The sequence below is a fragment of the Panthera pardus genome, unplaced genomic scaffold (genome assembly GCF_024362965.1).
Source record: "Panthera pardus isolate Hobbes unplaced genomic scaffold, ASM2436296v1 HiC_scaffold_13, whole genome shotgun sequence".
In the NCBI taxonomy this organism is placed as follows: domain Eukaryota; kingdom Metazoa; phylum Chordata; class Mammalia; order Carnivora; family Felidae; genus Panthera; species Panthera pardus.
In genome coordinates, this window is record NW_026526688.1 from 165,304,919 (window position 1) to 165,328,528 (window position 23,610).

Sequence of the window (23,610 nt, forward strand, 5' to 3'; positions counted from 1 at the left end):
AATATCTAATTAGGCAAAAAACTATGAAAAATTACCCACCGTTATGTTGTTCTTTGCTCAAATGGTCATAAAGAATAAATATATTTTAAAACCCCAATTTTTATTCCATTGAGTGTTTACTCCTGATTTTTAAAAGTCTAACAACATTTGGAGTTGTTGTGTTAAAACCTTTGTAAAATTAATAGGCAAGTCTATCATCAATCACCTGTGTGTAGCTATGTCTGTCTGTCTGTCTATTTAGCTCTATCTTCTTCATGCTTCTTGCCTGCTGCTTATGCATTAATATATAAATGGTTTTGAAGATGTTTACCTTTAAAGTGTCTTAGAATATCCCATGAAAACTGGAATTGGTATTTTATTCCATTTATCAAATAAAGTAGTGCAGTTTAATTATATTGACTTTTAAGATAAGATGTTTATCTTCCATTATGTTCAGTCAGAATGAATTGTTCCTTTTTCCATGTTTCCAAAGACCTTACCCATAGTTCTCATTTGCACTTTCTCAATGACTGTTTGCTGCTCAAGAACAAATTGAAAATAGGGAATGTAGCAACACCAATATTTATGCCCAAATCTGGCTATGTTGATAGAATGAAAGGAGAATTTCAATTGTGTGTGTGGCAATATCAAAACCTGTTCAGATCAAAGATGTTACTAAAGGGAGAATTTTTTCTTCCTTTTAAAATGCTCTGAATTAGGTCACAAGTTTAAGCCAGCAATCTGAACATCAACAAAGTCTTACAAAACAAGGAAAGCAATAAAAATTTTTATAAAAGTAGTAGACAATAGAATTTTTTCAAATAATGAAGCCAAGGTAATACAATAGAGCATTTGTTTTTGAACTTGGGGAAGCATAACAAACCCCAAAGTGATGGAGTCCCTGCCATATTTCAGAGTGATGAAACACTGCATTATGCTTTAGAACTTTTAAGTTTTATTAAGGTCTTATGAACAACTGCATAGCTTGCATTCAAAGTAATTCATCACTCTCAAGGAAATCTTCTGTTAAAACCAGTGAAAAGAATGTTCTAGGATCATATTTTTCTTATTACTCTGTCACACCATAGGTTTCAAAAAGTGAATATTCTAAGGAAGAACACAAGACAGTGGAGTTTATTCTTCAATAGTACGTTAGTGATGTTATATGCAGTTTCGTGACTGGCAGTTAAATACTTTTCCCCAAAGTTTATAAGCTATCAATGTCTGGCATGCTTAGCATTTGCACGATTTGAAACTACAGCTTTTTAAAAAGAAAACAAAAAAAAAACACCACAATATGTATTTAGCACATAATTGCTAAAATGTACGGCATATTACATTCCATTTTTTGGATTTGTCAAGAATCTTGCACATAAAAATTGATAATATAGTCTAGTGGTGTGAAATGACATAAATTGAAAAAGTATAGTACAGTACATGGTGCTTATATACATAAGATCCAAAGACTCTGAGAACAGGAGCAATTAATCAATCCTCAAAAAATAAGAAATACTTTATTTTTAAAAATATTTATTTATTTTGAGGGAATGAGAGAGACAGCATGGAGGAGAGGCACAGAGAGAGAGAAGGAGAGAGAATCCCAAACAGGCTCCATGCTGTCAGTGCAGAGCTGATGTGGGGCTTGATCTCACGAACTGTGAGATCATGACCTGAGCTGAAATCAAGTGTCAGACGCTTCACAGACTGAGCCACCCAGGTGCCCCAAATAAGAAACTATTTTATTGAGAAGTTACATACATCATGAAAAAAGAATATGTTAAAAGAAGTAGAATCTTGAAAAGATTTGGATATGAGAAGGGAGTAAGGAAGCTCAATGCCAGTAGCACTAAGTGTTTGCAAAGAGAAGCAAAAGATGTTGCCAGAAAGGAGTTGGAACAAGATTGTCAACCCATTCATATCAGGGCAGAAGTGAGAATTTTATTTAAAATTGTCGAAGGTTCTGGAGGCTCAGCGAAGTTTTCAAGTAAGAGAGAAATACGGTTAGTGTCATTTTGGAGGGAAGGGACTCTGGCAGCAGTATAGAGAATGGTCAAAAGGAGGGAGAGAAACAGTAGGAAGAAGAGTAGAGTTATAAAAGCACACAAAAAAGGTGGTGATAATCTGAGTTATGGCAGAGGAAGCAGGCATGGAGACAAGAAAAGGAATTAGAGAAGCATTTTTCAAAGGGGAATCTGAAGAATTTGATAACTTCTACCTCTAGAAGTAGAGTTAGTCTGATGAAGATGTTGGAATGATGTGGGGGGGGGGGGGGGGATAGTGGAAGTGCATCATGTTGAAGATGAAGCAGACTTACAAGGGAAGACTACAAGTTCCATCTTGTAGATGGAACTTAAGATCCATCTTGTAGAACTTAAGATGTGAGGTAAGTGCAGGGAGTCCAGATGGGAATATGTGTAATTGAGTTTGGGGTCAGATGATGGGTCAAAGTTTTCAGCAAAAAAAAAAGAAATGTTTTTTTTTCAAAGTCACAAGAGTAGGGGATCGCTGATGGGCCAAATGAGAAAAGTTGGTATAGGAACCTGGAGAAGATTAAAATTTGAAGGATCGCTAGAGGGTGAAAGACAGTCAATAAAATAAAGAGAAGACGTACGAAAGTTCTATCTCAAAAGCCAAAGAACAGGGAAAATACATAAATATATAAATATCTAAGATGTGCCTAAATAGAATGAGAATTAAAAATAGTTATCTGAATTTGGCCTTTAGGAGTTCCTGTTGATCTCCATGAAAGAAATATCAGAAGTCAATATTATCATCCTTGAGGACCCAGCTCATGACTGCTGTGTGTGAAGCTGTGAAGAAAAGTTTAGAGTTGGACACTTGTTTAAAGCACCAGGAAGGACCTTGACCCTGACACTGTTGGAACAGGTGATACAGAAGTTAACTCTAATACCCTGGACAAAACCCCAATGTACAGTCATGTTTATAATTTGCTTCCTCTATCTGTAGGCTAGAAGGATAATAACCTACTATTTTGTAGGCAACTGTTGGAAAGAATAAGAAGCTCTACAGGAAGGGTTTAAAGATACTTGGAACTTGGATACAGTATTTTAAAAATACAATGTACTGACTGTAATTATGAGCATCATCAGTTGCCTTGGAAAACCTTTATTGAAACTCCAAGAGAGTTGAACATGGATACAATGCCAAAAATTTATAGGTAATTGTGATTTTCCTCATCATGTCTGTGTCTGGAAATAAAGGCATAACAATAGGCTTTCACAGAGGGCATGAGTACCTACCATTATGTTCCAGGCATGGTGTAAACACAGTTCACGTACTCAAAGAGCTCACAATACCTCTCTGGTCAATACAAAAAGCTAACCTCGTCCCTCAAATTCATTAGATTTGTCTGTCTCCAAGGGTCCCCACTTCCTAGGTAATGGCTGCATTGTTACTTTGTGTTTTCCAATAATAAAAAGCACCATATAATAGACTAATTTCCACTGCTATCCAGTAAATTTTGATTTCCTTCTAAGTACATTTACAGCACTAAGGAAGTGATTTATCATCATAGAAGCAGAACATTTCCAGCTTTTAGTGATTGAGTCATAGGTTGCTAGACCATTGGTGATTATGACATGGCTATAATTATTTTTTTCAATCTCCTCCTTTTACAAATGAAAGAACGGAGACCCAAAGAAGTCAGATGACTAACACAGAGCATTACTGTGATTTGAGTTAAGCATATGACATTTCTATTTGCTGACAGCCATGATTCTCTTGAAATAGCTAATTTATTTTAAACTTCTCTTATGGAAAAATCAATTTTACCAAACATCATGCACTGTTGTTTTAATACAAATGCCTTAATTGTTAGTTAATTGCTATGAATTTTCCAGTAGCTTCTAAAGCCTCACCAGTGCCTGTGTGGCTTTAGGAAGGAACAAAGGATTGGGACTCAAGAATTTCTGCTTCTGGTGCAACATTTTGAACCTTATCCCTAGCCCCACAGTTTCTAACTTCAGACTGAATTGGTAGGTATGGAAGACCTTAAAGCCTCTTTACTTTATAATTCCAGCCCTGACAAGAGTCCCAGTCTGACCGAAGCCTCAAATGAGGGTCTATTATACGAAATTGGGCATCTCTTTGGCTGCCTTCCATGGGATATTCAGTATGTGTTCCTAAGACACTGAAGGCCAAATTCCATATAATGGACCCTTCTCCAATGGCATAAATGCCCAAGGTGGGTTTCACTGGAAGTTTATTCTTTCAACAAACAATTGGTGAATACTCACCAAGTTCCAGGCATTGTTTTAGATGCTAGGATTTCTTTTCTTTTCTTTCTTTTCTTTTCTTTTCTTTTCTTTTCTTTTCTTTTCTTTTCTTTTCTTTTCTCTTCTCTCTCTTCTCTTCTCTTTTCTTTTTTTTGCTTCTCTTCTCTTCTCTTCTTCTCTTTCTTTTCTTTTTTTAGGTAGGATCTACACCCAGTGTAGGGCTTGAACTCATGACTCTGAGATCAAGACTGAGCTGAGATCAAGAGTCAGATGCTCAACTGACTCAGCCACCCAGGTGCCCCTAGACACTGGGATTTTTTTTTTTTTTAATTTTTTTTGTAACTTTTTTTTTTAATTTATTTTTGAGACAGAGAGAGACAGAGCATGAACAGGAGAGGGTCAGCAAGAGCAACACAGAATCTGAAACAGGCTCCAGGCTCTGAGCTGTCAGCACAGAGCGCAACGCGGGGCTTGAACTCACGGACCGCGAGATCATGACCTGAGCCGAAGTCGGCCGCTTAACCGACTGAGCCACCCAGGCGCCCCTACACTGGGATTTTTAATCAATGGAATGGACCCCAGTCTTCACATTATTGTGGGAGAACATAGATGCATGAGAGAAAATACACAACAAGTTCGATGTTAGGCATTGGTGTTCATGCCTTCTTTGATTTGACCCATTGAACTGTGATCCTGGTCACTTCCCTCAAAGGATATCTCTCTGGCCTGGAACCAAACCTGTCATAATCACTGAACTCTTTGCTCTTCCAAGGGGTGGGGAGTGCATTAAATATACTCTGTCTCCCCACTACCATATCTGTCAAAAAAAAAAACCTGTCACTGAAATGATTAGAGTTCCTTCTTACTTCTGTGCATGGATTTAAGTGGTCTTTTTTTTTTTTTTTTTTTTCCTTTAAATCATTTTCTGAGGTAATCATGGCATTGTGCTCCAAGTTGTGGTTTATGGGAAGATCCAGTGGGCATCCCCTCCAGCAGCATTTAGCTCCCAGTGACAGTGCCCACTTCCAGACTCAGCTTTCTTCCTTCCTGTCACCTAACCCTCCCCCACACCACACGCTCACACAATTCATTGGCAACACCCTCTCTCTCTTAGCTAGCTTTGAGGCTTTGGGGAAATGAAAAGTAGGTCTTCAACAAAATGTTGGGGTTCCCGTATTTTTATAACAATAATTTTTTTCTGTAGAATTCAGGCTTTATTATAGTGGCAATAATTTATTTTGCCAATTGTTTCCTTTGAAAGCTAGTATAATCCAATAAAGTATCACTTGTAAGCACATTGTATTCATTTTCTATTGCTGTTGCAGCAAATCACCACACATTTGGAGGCTTAAAACAACAGAAATTTATTCCCTACAGTTCTGGAGGCCAAATTCCTAAAACCAAGGTGTTGTGGCAGGGCCACACTCCCTCCAGAAGCCAGTGGAGAATCCCCTCCTTGTCTCTTCCAGTTTCTGGTGACTTCTGAAGATAAGCATTTTTAAACCTATGGCTGCACTGGGGCACCAGGGTGGCTCAGTCACTTGAGCCACCAACTTCAGCTCAGGTCCTGATCTCATGGTTTGCGAGTTCAAGCCCCACATTAGGCTCACTACTCTCAGCACGGTCCCACTTCAGATCCACTGTCTGCCTCTCCCCAACTCTTTCTCTCTCAAAAATAAATAGATATTTAAACTTATGGCTGCATCACTCCAATTACCTGCCCTTGTTTTCACATCACCTTTTTCTCTATGTGTGTCTATCTCAAAGTGTCCTCTGCTTCTCTCTCTTAAGGATACATGTGATTGCATTTGGGCCCACCTCTGTGCCAAGATGAGCAACTCTTATAATTTTAACTTAGTCACATTGTTTGCATTATAAAGTAATATTTACACTTTTGCCACATAAGGTAATGTACACAGGTTCCAAGGATGAGGAAGTGACTTCATCTTTGAGGGGACATTATATTCAGCATACCACAGATATGGTTATTGAAACTCCATTTTTGCTTGGACATTCTCATTTTCTTTCTAGAAATCAATATAGAATTATCTGATACTTGGATGTCACACAAACCATTCAATAACCTTTGCATATCTAATGCATGTGGTTCAGTCAGTGACAAATATTACTTCTCTCTCTGTCTCCTATCCTTAACATACACTGGGCCTTTCTTATAATATAAACTATAAAAATACCTAGTGGGCATTCAGCATGAATTTCATTCATTTATTCAACTTCTTTCAGCAAACATGCATTCAGCCTCATATATCTGTCACGTTTGAGTCAGACACTCCAAATAATTTAGTTTACTTAATTTCCCAAAAGTCATTTGAACTAGAGTTTAGCATAGTGATTAAGATATAGAGTTTTGAAGTTGGACAGACTAGATTCCAATCCTAGCTCCACCACTTATTAGCTGTGGGAATTATTTCACCTCTCTAAGTGTCAGTTTCTTCATCTGTAAAATGGGTATACGAATAGCCACTGCACCCGCACAATGCCTGGCACTCTACAGACAACTGATGTTGTTATACCCATTTGGAGAAGAAATTGGGCTCATTTGAGGGGTAAAATAATTTGTTCCATCTCACATACATGAATCTGACTTCTAGCCTTTGCCTTGTCAATTCCATTATTCTACAAAAATCTCATTGTGACTCGGCCTCACTGATAAAGAGTGTTTCAGTGGGTTGAATCCAAGGACAGAAAGAACCAATGTTCTATAACATTATGTAATAAATATCTCTGGTCAAGGATAATTCCCTTAAAGAAACACAAGTATCAGATACTTGTTCCTGAATTAAATGCATAGTAACTTCAATTGTCTCCTTATGGGTAACATACAGGAGTTTTAAGAGACTCCTTCTACTTTTCCTTAATATGTCCTCCTTCCTCTTTCTCCACCACACTATGAATATATACATCTATACTGACAACAAGAGAGTTCTAGTTGTGTTATCTACTTGGGTCAGGCTTGTGAGATCCATTAAACCAAAACTGATGATACCTAAGGCACAGTACAATAGAGTTAGAAAGTGTGTTTGATATTCCCATTTGCCCTTCCAGACCTACTCTCCACCCTTTATCCATTTTCCTCCATGCCCCAGGATGCTATCCTATGTGGACTATACAGAGGGCTTTGTGGCCTTTTGGCTTCCTTTTGGGTCTGGCTAATGGAAGGCAGAAGCAGAAGATTAGACGTAGGAGGATAGTGAAGTCAGGGTACCTGTTACTCCAGCTCCCTCCTGTGGGCTCCCCTTGGTTGTTGATGTCAGATGATCCTCCTATAAAGCTACTCTCTCCTTTACCTCTTCTTTTAAGGGACTTCACTATTGGTAGTTCTAGGTAACACACCATGTGTCTGTTGGTTTCCCTAGACTCTATCTCACCTTTTCTGAGTCCCTTGATTAGATTTTATCCAAATAGGCTAGTTGGAATGTGCCATCTGTTTCCTATCCTGGGGGACACAGCAAGTTTGAATAGTATTGTCAGCTCCAAGGGTGGAGCAGAATGCCTGGATTTGCAAATCACTTTTACACCTGGAGAAAGATCCTAAGATCCCTGGTGTTACATGGCTTAAAAGGCAGCTTAATAAAGCCATGTCCACCATGAGCAAACATGTTAGCTGAGCCTTAACCCTGAAGCAAGGTTCTTGAGTTTGAGGTGGGAGGAGATTCTTGTGGAAAGATTCATCATGGTAAGAACACCATTTTATTGAGAATATGTGGAAATTATCCTGTTCATTTGTTTCATTAAATATCTGATACTAATCTGATATTGATTCGTTCCTTGAGAATGTGGATTAATTTCTTTTCTTTTCTTTTCTTTTCTTCTTTTCTTTTCTTTTCTTTCTCTCCTTTATAGGTATGATAACATCGTGGTGAGGTCATATGATAGTATGTAATATCAGATCATATGATAGCATGTGCTAATCTCCCTGATTTGATTTCAGCATTGCAACTTATTATTCTTATTGTCTGAGACAAGTTATTCAGCCTTATTTAAAAAAAAGTAGTTATCTCATATTTCGTTAGGAATGAAAGCACCAATCCATATGGTAGTGGATTTTATGGTGGATGGCAAAGAACTTCCTTTAGGACCAAAAGACTCATCTACAGGTCTCTTTCCAGGAATTGCTCCTCACTGAAGTCAACGGTGTGGCCCAAAGCTATGCCCCCTTACCAGAGGCATCAGATAATTGCTCACAGCTGTGGGAGGGTACAAAGTCAACCCTGAAAGCCTATACAACTCTGATCATCCTGCGGAATTCGCCGAGGCCTCTGTTGTCATTACTACGCAATTCAAATTCTCCATCTGTCCAGTCCTATTTATACCATGTTAATCAGCAATTTGGAGACTTTGGTAAGACAGTCTCCAAAGGGTGAATGATAGACTGACAAATATCCAGGTAGCTGCTACATGAAGTTTGAAGGATCTCTTAGCCTAGAATGCAAGGGTGTGCCACTCAAAGTTAAAGGGATTGCTGTATCTCACATTTCTCACCACTGAGAAAGAAGGAAAATACTTGGTAGGCTGTTTTTGCCTTCTGGAGGTAGCATATTCCACACATGTGGGACCCATGACCCTTTCTTCTTTCCAGATTCTCCTTTTTAGAATGGAAGTCTATCCTGTGCCTGTCCCACCACTGTAATTTAGAAGCAGATAACTTGTCTGGCTTCAAAGGTTCACAGCTGGAGAATTTTGCCTTGTGATGAATCATGAGTTTCATCCAAACTTGATTTAGATGATATTTAGAAGGGATTTTAGCTTTAGAGTTGACACTGGGACAGGTTAAATGTTTTAGGTATTAATGTATTTTGCATGAGAGAAGGACATGAATTTCGGGGGTCCACGGGATGGAGTATTATGGACTGAGCTGTGTGACTTCCAAGCTCAAAGTGAATGGAATTAGTTCAATAACAATTCATTTGATAACTACTTATCAAGTATTTATATAATTGGGCAAGGCATCATCACATGTAGGTTGCTGGGGCTGGGGACCAAAATTTGAATACTTGGTTTTATCCTAAATAAGCTCAGAATCTGGTAGAGAAAATAAGGCAGTGGGGAGTGTGATTTGGATCACACAGAGGGGAGATGTTCACAAAGTATTAAGGGAGCCCAGAGATGAGAAATGCATTTGGCTGGCAAAATCAGTGCAGCATTCATAGAAGAGACGTTGAAATATGGATGCTATTGTAACAGATAAAGAGGAGGGAAAATGAAATTTCTTTTGTAAGAAAGGAGCATCATGCATAATAGATATGCTGGAGGGGGGAGTGGGAGAAAGTTTTGGACACTGGGAAGTGTATAATGAACGTCTAGTGAAGTGGTTTCATCAAAGCTGGTAAGAGCTACCATACTCTAATCATTTCACATGCATGACTTCATCTCACCCTCACTACCATTTTATGAAGTAGAGTACTGATATCATTGTTTCGGAGGTGAAGCCTGAGGCTCAGAGAAACTTGCCTAGAGAGTCACAGTACTCTTCCATCTCGGAGTCCCTTCCTATTTCTCTAACAAGGCCAAGCACATTCTCGCCATTCTCGCCAATGACATTCGCACTTGCTGATCTCTCTGCTAGAATGCTCTCTGCTAGGTCTCAACCCAAGTGTCAGCTCTTGAGACAGGTTAGCCTGAACACCCTATCAAACTTTGATACTAATTATAATAATACATATTTGTATGTGTTTGCGTCATCCATTTATTTATTCATTTACTTGTATGTTTTATTCACAGCTGTATCTCCTGGAACCAGATGGTAGTAGACACTCTTGGCACACTTAACAAATACTAATTTTAAAAATGCATTAAGTTCTGAGAGAGCAGGAACCTCGGACTCTTGTTCACTTGTGTATTTCCAGCCCCCCAAATAATTTCTGGAATGTGTTAAGGTACTTAGTAAGTATTTATGGCAACAATGAAATAGTAGAGCCAAGACAGAAACCACGTTTACAGAATTCCAGAGCTGAGCATGTAACTACTATTCTGTAGTAGTTACAGTTGCATAGAGTCAAGAAAAAAAATTGAATCCTGATCATGATGAGTCTTTAATTCCATATTAAATAACTTAAATTGTAATGTCTAGACAACTGATGCTTTCTGAGTGAAAGAAGCAGTCAAATCAGAGCTATGCTTTAGGTCAAAAGTTCTCTTCAGCAGCAGGATTAGATTAACTGGAGAGAGGGAATCACACGAGGGGCAGGGAGAAGAGTTAACATATTATCACAATAGCCAGATAATAGATAAAAGGGACATCAAAATCCAAAAGGAGGGCAATGATTCCACAGATATTGGAGAGATCTAATGCACAGAACTGTGGAACAAGACTAGAATTCAGAAATGAAAGATAAGCATGAGACTCTAAGCTATCTGATTATCAGACTGGTGATGTCATTAACTGAAATTGGAAAGACAGTTTTTGAGAGGAACTCAGGATCTGCTGTGGGCATGTTTATTTTTGTTTCCGGTAGAACCTCTTTGGAGAGGTAACCATTAGGAAGCAGGAAAAACAGAAGAGGCTAAACTGGCAGTATATACATGGGAACCATCTGTAGAGAGGTAGTTAATAAACCTGTGATGATAGATAACATTTCCACATTGAGGTAATTGCAGAAGAAGATGGAGAATATACGTATGAAGAATGCCTTCACTGAACAGAAGGAATCAGGAGAATGCAAAGTGGAGGGATCAGGAGAGACAAGAAGAAGGAGGAAAGTGCCCAGTTGTAATCAACTATCAAGGAAAGGTTGTTTGGATGAGTAGAAGATCCTTGTAAATCATTTTTTAAAAGAAGATTTAAGATACAGAGAACAAACTGAAGGTTGATGGAGGGAGGTGGGTAAGGGGATGGGCTAAATGGGTGATGGGCATTAAGGAGGGCACTTGTTGGGATGATGACTGGGTGTTATATGTAAGTGATGAATCACTAAATTGTATGCCTGAAATCATTATTACACTGTATGTTAACTAGCTTGGATTTAAATACATCTTAAAGATTAAAAAAATAAAAGATTCAAGAAATCTTGCAATGGGAGGTCAGATTGAAAGAAGTTGAGGAATATTTAGTGTCTAAAGAAAAAAATGGGATGGTAGCTCAGTTGAAGAAGTTTATTTAGGAGAGGGACCCTTTGGAGCATGCTTTGAAGATGGATTTTGTGATTTGGGACAGAGGAGTTTTGAATAACATAATGGGTCCAATCACAGTTGGGAAGTGGAGGGCTGGCATGGCAAAAAATTAGAATATAAGAATTCTCTGTTCCTGACAAAAGCAATTCTGAAATGATTGACCATGAGATCTAGGCTTCTGTAAGGAAACAAATAATTCTTGAGTGGATGTGGTCCTCTGAAAGAACTGAAAGAGGTCAAGATCAAAGCACGCTGTAGATAAGAAGTAGTAGATTGAGTAAGATCAAGAAGTGAAGAAATAAAAACTATAGCTTGTGGATTGAGTTAGAGAGGAGGCTTTCATAGGTTTTGGTTTTGGAAGGTAGAGTAATTTTAGGCATATTGATATACCTAAATATAAAATAAGATGGAAATGACAGACACTGGAATGAGGAGTGTGAGGAACAGGGTTGATGGTCTCAATGGACCGTTATCAAAGAACAATGACTAAGAGGGAACTGAGAGGAGGGCCACAAAGCAAATATGAACAACATTGAGTCCAAAAGAATTTATAATGGCCCAGTTATAATGAATGAGTTCAGGCATAGTTGCTTACAAGGTTTCTAAGGCAATTAACAGAAGAATGTTAGAATATAAATAATAACAAAAAATTCTTATAGTGCTCTGTAATACATCTGTGGAGTACCTAGCTAGGCACCAGGTACTAGGCTAGGTTCAGTACTTAGCTTCTGTGGGGAGTGTCAGATCTCACATTTAATGCAATGGAAGTCTGGAAGGCAATAGGACTCTTTCATGTTGGTTTAGTAGCTCTTTACAGAATTATGTTCAGTGAATTGAACTTTAATATTATATCATCAGATTTTGACATGGTCACCACAATTATACAACATGTCATAAGACATTTTAAAGTATATTTTTTATCAACATTTACATATTTGGTTTCATTTAATTCTCATGAGAAACCCACAAATATTAATCTTCTTTTTAAAATGAGGAAATAAGAATCAGAGTAAGAGGTTGTTAAAAGTTTTCCAGAGATCAAATGGCTCATTAATCATACATAGAACCAAGTTTTGAAACCAGTCTATTGACCATAGATTCCACTTTCTTTTAATGTTAATTTTTACAAAAGAAGAGTGCATAGTGATAGAGGTATCTCTATAAGCACACATTTTAGGTCTATTTTTCTGCCTTTGTCCCAGATGTACAAGCTGGAACATCACTTCAGGAACACTTTGCTCTAGCCTAGCAGGATTTGGCATCTGCCTTACATAGCGGGGCATCATTTTATTGTGTATTGTACATAAACTTTAGAATGAAACACACATAAAATACCATTAGCCTTGGAATAAGGAGAAAAGAGAGATTAAAAAATGAATAATACATAACCACTACTTCCTATCAAAGCAAGAGAAGCAGACATGAGAACAAGTAAGCTAGAGAAAGCAACAAGGAAATGAAAAAAGCATGGGAAAAGTTCCTATGACTTGCTTATGGAAACAGTGCTTGAGCTTGAGGGCTCAAACACGGAATTTGTTCACGAGTTGCTTCAAAATCATGTTTCTGGGTAAATTCTAGAGGGTGGCATGAGTTGGTAGAAGATGTCTATGGCTAGTAGACAGCTCTTCCTTTTCCTGTTGGGAGTTTTTATCTCCCAGGTAAGTGTCAGATTATACCCTGAAGAAACTCAGGCCTCAACAGGGTATAAGGGTCTGATATTAATGCTGTTTCTTTCCATGCTAGGGTACCACAAATAATTTTTATTGTTATTATTATATATAAGAAATGAAAAAAATATAGAGAATAATATAACAAGCATATAGATATCTTCACTGTAGATCTGTAACACTAAAAATATAGTTGAAAATCCTTGTGTAGCTGTCCTCTATTACTTTGGTATTCTTTATACATTCCTAGACTCAATGGTTTTCATTTCCAAAAATGTCTTCATTCTATAAGTATACATTCATAAACTATAGTATTGCTGTCCATGTTTTAAAATTTATATGAATTGTTCCATCTTGTACGTATTCTTTATAATGAGTTTAAAAAAATATTTATCTGTATTGATGTATGCAAATCTAACTTGTTTATTTCATCTGCAGTGTGGTGTTTTGTTGTGTGACTGTATCATGTTTCATTTTTTCATTTTCCTGTTAATGAAGAGTTAGGTTTCTTTCAATTTTCTTTTACTATTAAAACAATGCTACAATAAACAGTTCTTTGCAATTCTTTTTAAACACATGTGCAAGAATATAAACTTAAGGCTGGAATTCCTGGGTTGAACCATGCACAAATTCAGTTTATTAGATATGATTTAGTTGCTCATCAAAGTGGTTGTCCCAAATGTACATTCCTTTCAGCAATGCATGAGAATTCTTAATGCCAACATATCATTGTCAAACTTTTTTTAAGCTTTGCCAGTCAAATGGATGTGAAGTGTTCTCTCCTCAATTACTAGCAGAGTTGATAATCTTATTATATGTTCATTTGTCATTGAACTTCTCTAATTCTCATTAAAAATCCATGTGTGACTTTTAGCTATTGGCCTAGATACTACTTTGACAATAGTTTTTATTAAAATGAATTATTTATATGACTGAAAATGGCAGCAAAGAGTGTCACATTACAAAGAGCCCTAATGTTGAATGATGCTCAAGGTGGTTCTCCTGCAGCTCAACAATAATCCCTGAGGTTAATTCTGGGGAGAACTGCTTAAGAATGTCAGTGATTACTTTCCCATCACATGTTTTCTATAATCACCATGATTTTTTCTTAATGGAGTATCAAACAATAGTATGGTACTTTATGGCCAAAGATACCCTTTCCTCTTCTAAAATATCAAATATAGTACAATAATATTATCAATAGCTTGAGGAAGTAGAATGAACTTTGAATGAATCAAGAGTGAAAAATGATCAAATCACTCTGAAAAGGCTGGTTTTGAACTGTAAAAAAGAGAAAAGTTTCTCATAAAATCTGGCATATTTTCTCAGCTCTCTTCTGAAAAGGTGATATTTATTCATGGTTCGTTTTTCTTACTTACTTCCATTTTTTAACTTGGAAAGCCTATTCTTTATGACTAATATATTCCACTCCCATTCGTCAATAATAGACAAGCACACTAGCCATTCATTTAAGGTAAAGGGTTTCATAGACTGTGATATCAGGCACTTGAAATAATTTATGCAACTGCAAAGCTCCTGCGTGAATAATTTGAGCAGAGCTGTGTCATCCAATATGAATAAAGAACTTGACTGAGCTGGCTTTTGAAGAGGGTGTATCCAGTCTTACTCCAAGACCATTCTAGAGTGTTTGAATATCCAGTATGAACAAAACTTCTAAAGTGGGCTTATTCCTTGTAGATAAGTTATTTTATTGACCTAAATGGATTCCAATAATTACATTGATCAGTTTATTGAAATATCCAGAGAATAAAAATCAAAATTAGTGATTCTTCTAAGGATATGATAGAATCTTATTATTCTTATTCTTCTTATCATTTATGAGAATAGAGAAACTCAATATCTTATGGTATATCAAAGTATATTAGCATTTGACTGATCCAGGGTATATCTTATTTATTTATTCGTATATTTCTTAAAGGTTTTATTTAAATTCCAGTTAGTTAGCATACAGTGTAATATTAGTTTCAGGTGTAGAATTTAGTGATTCATCACTTACATACATCAGCCAAGGCTCATCATGACAAGTGCCCTCCTTAACTGCCATTGCTCCTTTAACCAATCCCCCCACCTACCTCCCCTCCAGCAACCCCTCAGTGTGTTCTGTATAGTTAAGAATTTGTTTTCTGGTTTGCCTTTCTCTCTTTCTCTTTTTTCCCCCTTCTCTTGTTTGTTTTATTTCTTAAATTCAAAGTGAATTTGTACGGCATTTGTCTTCCTCTGACTGACTTATTTCACTTAGCGTAACACTCTCTAGCTTCATCCACGTCATTGCAAATGGCAAGATTTCATTCTTTTTTATGGCTGAGTAATATTCCATCGTATATATATCCATCTTCTTATGTTCTCCCTTCTCTACTTAGCAGTCTTTAGGACTGGTCATTGCTCAGTAAATAAATAAATTTACATAAATAAATGATGTTTATTGAATACTTCAAATGCAGAATTAGGTTGTCTGCAGGAAAACTTTTAGAATAAATATGAGAGTTCAATAAGGTATAGAGCAAGCCTATGCAAATCAACAGCAATAATAAATATAACTTATAAAATATACTAGATGAATTCATAGGAATTCATTTTCATTTGTATCATTAACTCTAAGATTATCTAAGATCAATCTTACAAAAGATGCATGAGTTTTTTTTAAAGAAATAAAGCTAGAAGAATTTATGGTAGTCATAAGTTAAAGATAATATATCAAGAGTCTTATGATACAAAATCAATTACATCAACAAGAAGATGAAGGAAATTTATATATAATGCAGACATTTCAATGCAAAGATGAAGCAACATTATTGCTGATGATTCAGAATTGAACTATATTTATAGGAGCCAAAGGTGATTTTAGCCCCATATTTAGCAGCTACAGTTGATGCAGAAGCAGTTATTTATGTCTGTAGTTATCCCCAATTCCCTGCTTGCTTTTAAAATTAGGTCTGGCTGAGAATGACAGAAAATGTAAAATAACAGAAAATGTAAAATAACAGCAGCTTAAAAACCACAGATACTTAGCTTTCTGTTTTTAAAATACAATATGGATGGGAATGTAAGCTGGTGCAGGCACTCTGGAAAACAGTATGGAGGTTCCTCAAAAAACTAAAAGTAAAACTACCCTATGACCCAGCAATTGCACTGTTAAGCATTTATCCAAGGGATACAGGTGTGCTGTTTAGAAGGGACACATGCACCCCCATGTTTATAGCAGCACTATCAACAAGAGCCAAAGTATGGAAAGAGCCCAAATGTCCATCAACTGGTGAATGGATAAAGAAGATGTGGTATATATATAAACAATGGAATATTACTCGGCAATCAAAAAGAATGAAATCTTGCCATTTGCAACTACGTAGATGCAACTGGAGGGTATTATGCTAAGTGAAATTAGTTAGAGAAAGACAAAAATCACATGACTTCACTCATATGAGGACTTTAAGAGACAAAATAGATGAACATAAGGGAAGGGAAACAAAAATAATATAAAAACAGGGAGGGGGACAAAACAGAAAAGACTCATAAATATGGAGAACAAACTGAGGGTTACTGGAGGGGTTGTGGGAGGGGGGATGGGCTAAATGGGTAAGGGACACTAAAGAATCTACTCCTGAAATCACTGTTGCACTATATGCTAACTAATTTGGATGTAAATTTAAAAAATTAAATATAAATAAGTAATGCGCACACACACACACACACACAAAATAAAATACAATATGGAATTCAGCATTCCTGAAATGATATGGTAGCTCCATAGTTATCAGGAACTATTTCTATTTTGTTGCTCTTCCATCTTGAACATGTGGAACTTCCTCCTCCTAGTTTAAGATGACTGAGCTCCAACCATTATGTTGGTATTCCAATCAGCAGAAATGGGAGAAGATAAATAAGGGTATACCCATTTTTTTTTTTTAGAGATCCCTACAGAAGTCACAAAATGATACTTTCGGTTATATATAACTGAACAGTACGTGTTCCATGACCATACTTTTCCGTAAGGGAAGCTAAGAAATGTAATCTTTACTTAGAACAGTTATATGCTTAACTAAAACTTAGGGTTCTGTTCCCAAAGAAGTGAAGAATAGATATTTGGTGACTTCTACTAGTCTTTACACCCAACATTAATCAGCCTTCCTCTATTATAGAGAAATTCTGTTGACTGATGACTTTGGAAATAAAATGAAGGTTAGGGAGAATACTGTTTTCAATGTGGCTGGCAGATCCATTTTGGGAGGAGTTTTATAATTTAATAATAAAAATATGAGTCAATACAATATATGATACTTGAAGACTTCTATAGCCATATTTTGCCTAAGAGAGGCTATCATTTTTTTTCAAAACACCACTGAAATTCTCATTTCCTTCTAAATACATCTTTTTCTATGCATTCTCTAAAAAAAACCAACACAGATTCACAAGGGGAGCAGAGAAAATCGCAGATAACCTATGCCTATAGCATAACTACAAGACGGTGAACACCACAACTACAATTTGTGTGCAGGTAGAGAAATATTTCCAAACTAATGGAGCCGAGCTGCAGAGCTCATGTCGGAGCTGCAAGTCAAGTGGAAACTATGAGGAAGAGGGAAGGGGGCAGTGGGGGCAGGGGTGATAGAACACAGATAATATTCACTCCAGATAAAAAGAGTCCCACCATAAAAGGGGAAACCTTGAGGACAGGACAAGGAATTGATAGCTCAGAGGGCTGAAGGGAAGGAGATTATCTCATGAAGACACTGTTGCTGCAGATGGAGAACAACCTTGAAGTCTTGGCGATAAAGAAGGAAAAAGAAAAAAAAGCAGTGAACATTAAGAGTGTCACCAAAACAGAAAATAATCACAGAATAAGGAGATACACCTTCTGCACAGAACAAGGGAAAATGCTTCCTGAGATGAACAGAAGAAGCTCTCTTCAACTAAGAATTGTGTAAGCCACACAAATCACCCCATGCACCTGTTATTGTTGGCCCAGAAGGACAGAAGACATTTCATACTTAACAGAAGATGGCAATCAACGTTAATATAAGATGAAAATAGAAATGATAATCATAGAATGTCGGATGATAAACAGTCTTCCCAAAACATACCACAAAGGAGAGGAAAACAGTAAGAAAATTCCCCAGTCTTAGTTAAGTATTGTTAAATATTTTCAGATATCAGGGGTACCCGGGTGGCTCAGGTTTTGACTCAGGTCATAATCTCATGGTTCATGAGTTTGAGCCTCAGGTCGGGCTCTGTGCTGACAGTGCAGAGCCTGCTTTGGATTCTCTCTCTCTCTCTCTCTCTCTCTCTCCCTCTCTCAAAATAAATAAACAAATTTAAAGGAAAATTTTCAGATATCAAAATGCAGTTGAATTAGAAATTAAAAAATTAGAACATAAATCAACATGAAGAGAGAAAAAGAGAAAAGGAGAAAAAATGGGAGAGGAGAAAAAAAGGAGAGCTACTAAGCTAGAGAAAGAGAGAGAGTGCACAAATGTGCAAATATGTTAAATATTCATGTAATTCCTTGCCATGAACTTTGAACTTTTTCTGTAGATTTGGAATTTGTTTTTTAATTTTATTTTTTATTTTTTAAAATTTATATCCAAATTATTTAGCATATAGTGCAACAATGATTTCACAAGTAGATTCCTTAGTGCCCCTTACCCATTTAGCCCATCCCCCCTCGCACAACCCTTCCAGTAATCCTCAGTTTGTTCTCCATATTTATGAGTCTCAGGGTACACACATAGACACATAATTCCTTATAGCCAACCACTGTAGTAGGGGCTGAGGATATAGAGGCTATCTGGCCTCCTAGGGCTTAGGTCCAAATCATAAGAATGGGGTATGATATACTCTCAGGATAAACCTGAAAAGGCAGGTTGACTCTGGTGATTTGGGAAAGAAATAATGCCAAAGCCCAGTCAGTGTCAGCTGTTGGTTAACTAATGTCCTAAAGCTCTTAAATGTCCAAGAAACTCATCATTCTGCCCTGCAGGATGGTTTGCTCATGTCTCTGGGCTTTTCACATGCTGTCTTTATCCAGAAAGTCCTCTTTTTTTTTGTGCTTTGTTTCTAATTCCTACTTGTCACCTCCTCCTAGAAGCCATCCATGACCCACAGGCCGAGGTAGGTGTCCACTCTCAATGTTCCCATAACTCCTGTGGTTGTATCCATCTTTGCTAGTCAAATATTGGAAGTCTGTTTGCTTGTTCATCTCCCACCATGAAACTGAGTTCATTTAGGGAAAAACTATGTCTATTATCTTTCTATGTCTTTACCACCTGGCATAATTTATGGTTCATAGAAAAGTCTTAATAAATAATGAATCTATCATGAGTGAACCAGTGAACAATATACTGTATCTAGAGTTAAATCTACATTGTTATTGTATGAAGACAGCGCTGTTCTTAGTATTAAGTGTTATCCATTCCGGAGTTGAAATTAAAAGTTTTTAATATACCCAGCAGCCCTATTCAAGACTTTAGAACAAAAATAATGCAAGGGTAATGCCACAATGTGAAAATAGTTACCTTAAATGGAACAGCCAGATATCAGAATGAAAAAATAATGCTCATATGAAATAAAAAATCCTTAGATTCCTGAGACTTCCCTTCCGCTATCTAAATTTAATGTGGATGGGGCGCCTGGGTGGCTCAGTCGATTGAGTGTCTGACTTTGACTCAGGTCATGATCTCGCAGCTCAGGTCATGATCTTGCAGTTCATGGGTTTGAGCCCTGTGTCGGGCTCTGTGCTGACAGCTCAGAGCCTGGGGCCTGCTTCGGATTCTGTGTTTACCTCTCGCTCCCCCTCCCCCGACTCACCCTCAGTCTCTCTTTCTCTCTCTCAAAAATAAATAAACATTAAAAAAATTTTAAATTTAATGTGGGTAATTTATCACAAGTACATGCCAGCTTTTGTTCATTCATGTGCTTTACAGCCTCTGTCTGCACTTCAGCTGTTGGCTTTAGTGAGTGTACAAGCTATCAGGTTAAATAACTTACATTGATTTTCTTCTGGAATTGAGTCAAAAACCTGGAGTGCATATTTAATACATATGATTTCTTAGAAAAGAATGACAGTATTGCCATTAACAGCCATTCTACTAGACGTTCTGCATTCTGCCCTTCCTGGTGTATATTTAATGGCACATCAGTTAAGGACAAGTTTAAGTGAGTAAACTGCACTTTGGAACTTGAAAAATGTAGTTAGTCAGATTTTGATACATTTAGGTATCAAATTATACTTATTTTGAAATTATGCTTACTCTAACAGAGCTACAACTCTTGGACTGTGTGTATATATATATATATGTATATAGCTAGTTAGGAAAGGGTATTTGTGACTACTGAGGCCATAGCAGGTGGGAAAGCATATCCACATAGGTGACTGATGACTGGCCCACTGAATATTTGACTACTCACAAAATTGGGCACTTTTTTCACTGAGATGTCTTTTTTTTTTTTAAATCAGTAAAGTATTTATTTTATTTACTGGGCTCTTTCAATGCCATTCACTTACTGATTTTTTTCTGTTCATTGATTCATTTAGCAAACATTTTTTCATGCATCTACTACAGGCCAGGCACTCTGGTGAAAGTGAGAAGAAAAATAGCACACGGTGCCTGCCTTTTTGAAGTTCATAGTTTATTGGGGGAGACTGACAAGTATACTAAAAATTGTGCACTGCGCTGAATACTATGAGAATATTATTGTAATTACATGGTATAGAAATATTATGATCAAAGGGAGTAACAGGAGATGTGGTTTGCTTGGCAACAGCCACGGATTACTGAAACACTTGAGGTATAGAATCAAATCTGAGTCTAAACTTGTGAAATGTGAGATTAGATTTAACAGCTCAGGAATTTTTCCTTCTTTAGTGAAAAGACAATTACTGGCTTCTTAGAATATAAAATACCTGGGAGACATGTCAGTTAGGGGGAAATGGAAAGGTCTAAGAATAGTGTAATAATTACTATCGTCAACGTTCTGAGGTGGTGGTCAACCTCATCTGTGATCTAAAGTGCTGTCTGAGTAACAAAGGGGAAAGACAGGCAAATTTTAGCAATATTATCTTTGGCTAAGCACAGTCACATCCTCAGGGACAGGAGAGGCCAACATCAAGTCTGTTCCTCAACTCTCAATAACATGTTAGCTACACAGGTGATGCCAAAAGCCGAACAGAGTAGTTGGTTTAAGGAACTTTGGTTCTGTCTGTTTTCTCAGAGTGGACCCATCTCTAGGGAAGAATGAAGATGCTCGAAGCTAGAAAGCATGACCAGAAGGGAAAAGAGACAAGCCCGAGCAATTTACAGGAGCACAGCTCTCACTTGTTTACCACACTGACCTCCCCCTGTGGCCCCGAGTCCTTCCACCCCCTCACCCTTTTAGCTACTGATATCCATCTGTACCTCAGAACAATTTGTTTTTTGTTTGTTTTTAACAGCTTTAATGAGATACAGTTCATATACCATACCATTTCCACATTTACAGTGAACAATGAGTTTTGGTATATAGTATTAAATATTAATTTCTAAACATTGTGATAAAATGTATTAACACAATTTGCCATTTGGGGCATTTTTCAGCATACAAATCAGTGGCATTAATTGTATTCACAATGTTGTACAACCATCACCACTATATGCTTTCAAAATCCTAAAATTATCCCAAACAGAATCTTTGTACATATGGAGCATTAACTCCCCGTTCTCCTTGCCCAACAGCCCTGGTAACCTCTAATCTACTTTCTATCCCTATGAATTTGCTTAAACTAGATATTTCATATAATTGGAATTATATAATATTTGTCTTTTTGTTACTGGGTTATTTTACTTAATATTATGCTTTGCAGGCTCATCCATGCTGTAGCAAATATCAAAATTTTATTCCTTTTTATGGCTGAGTAATATTTCATTATTTGTGTATACCATATGTTGTTTATCCACTCATTTGTTGATAGACATTGGGTTGTTTCCACATTTTGGCTATTGTGAATAATGCTGCTATGAACACTGGCATACAAATCAGAACAATCCATCTTTACGGTCATTATTCGATTACTCTAAGTAAATCCATAGAGTTAACATTTTAAAAGTTAAGCAATTCTTCCAAAGTCATTGAAGAAGTCATAGCCAGGAGAAGTTTCTAAAGACTGCGTTTCCATCACACTCTATTTTCCAAGATGGATTGACACCTCTAGATTAAATATATAATTACAACTAACCTGGGTACCTTTGGGGCTAAAATGAGTTTGGAGTTCCATGTGCTACAGAGGTGGGACATAGAATGGAACCTGAATAAATGTAATTAAATAGCTGGCCATATAGGTGAAGAGAAAGAACTCTTACATTAGCGTGTATAATAGGCTTCTGTGAGTGCTTTAACAATATTATGTAAAAATAGTGCGCGTTTGAAATCACTGGATGAAAACCTCAGCAATTCTTTAAATACCTACAGTATCCAGATTTTATCACAAAGGTTGACTGCTGTCTAACTTCTAGTCTCTTGTATACAAAGCCTAGAAAGGTATTTAAGAGTATGAGAATTGTGGAAGCCACATCCAATTGTATGATACTTTCCTGAAAACTCATTTCAAAAGAGAAATCAGCTCTGATTCACCTGCTTTTCTCACTGGCATCAGATGCAGAACCTTGTGGCAAGAGTAAATAACAGGGGCCAGCTTTGGGGAATCCTTAGCATAGTTTTCAATTCCTAGAACCTAGCTAGAGTTCATAGACTAATAAGCAAACAAAATCATAAGTGGGAATTCTAAAGACAAGAGAACCAGAGAGAAGCTCAAGTTGAGTGTAACGCCACGTTAACATAAAGCTGATGGCTCAACGAGGTAGATAAATAAGCTAACCTTATATGGGATTCACACAAGTTGTGGCATGATGCTGCCAGTTTCCACATGCCCTGTCAGAGTCATTGGTATACACTTGTGAATTCTAACCATCTATTTATAAAAAATCTTGTTCCTTCCTTGCCTGTCAGGGAGCTAGGTTTGAGTTCATTTCAGAGTAACACTGATTGCCAGGAAGATGGAAAACCCACTCACAGAAGGCATTGCCACAGTGGCTTAATGCCTTTCAGACTCCTGAATAAGTTTATAAATTCAAATAACTTTTTCTGGTGTAATCTGGGAAGTAATAAACATAATTCAGTAAAATGAAATTATTCTCTAAATGTTGAATATTTGTCCCTGTGTTTATGCTCGGTGTGTGTTTGGTTGTGAGTTAGACAGTGTGGGTCATATGTTTGGCTGTTCTTTGTTAGCCCTCTGACTTTGGAGAAATTACCTCCATCCTGCAGTTTCCTCAGTCAAATGAGAAAAATCATAAATCCTAGATTTTTAATGGTGGGAGTGTTAAGTGAAGTGATAAAACTCAATGCTTGATACATAGTATGTAGTAAACCAATGTTAGCGATTACATTTATTTTTCGATTATGATATTCAATATGTTTGAAAATAAGGATTCAATAAATGTATTTTAGATATTTTATCAGTTATTATTTTGAGACCCAGTTGCAAAAGTTGAACAAGACTAGGGATACCTTTGAAAGAGGTGTGAAGTCATTGTGTATTTAAGGAGATC

General features: G+C 36.9%; 1 protein-coding gene and 1 long non-coding RNA gene across 2 annotated transcripts in view; one reads left to right on the forward strand and one right to left on the reverse strand.

Moving 5' to 3' along the window:
• Window positions 1-3,437, forward strand: part of LOC109245494 (uncharacterized) — a 41,467-nt gene extending 38,030 nt beyond the window's left edge. The window contains exon 3 of the long non-coding RNA XR_002070915.2: window positions 2,704-3,437. This is a non-coding gene — a long non-coding RNA (uncharacterized LOC109245494). The remainder of the gene's footprint in view (window positions 1-2,703) is intronic.
• The window catches only part of GABRB1 (gamma-aminobutyric acid type A receptor subunit beta1), a 379,026-nt gene that overhangs the window by 167,566 nt on the left and 187,850 nt on the right, over window positions 1-23,610 (reverse strand). The window lies entirely within an intron of this gene.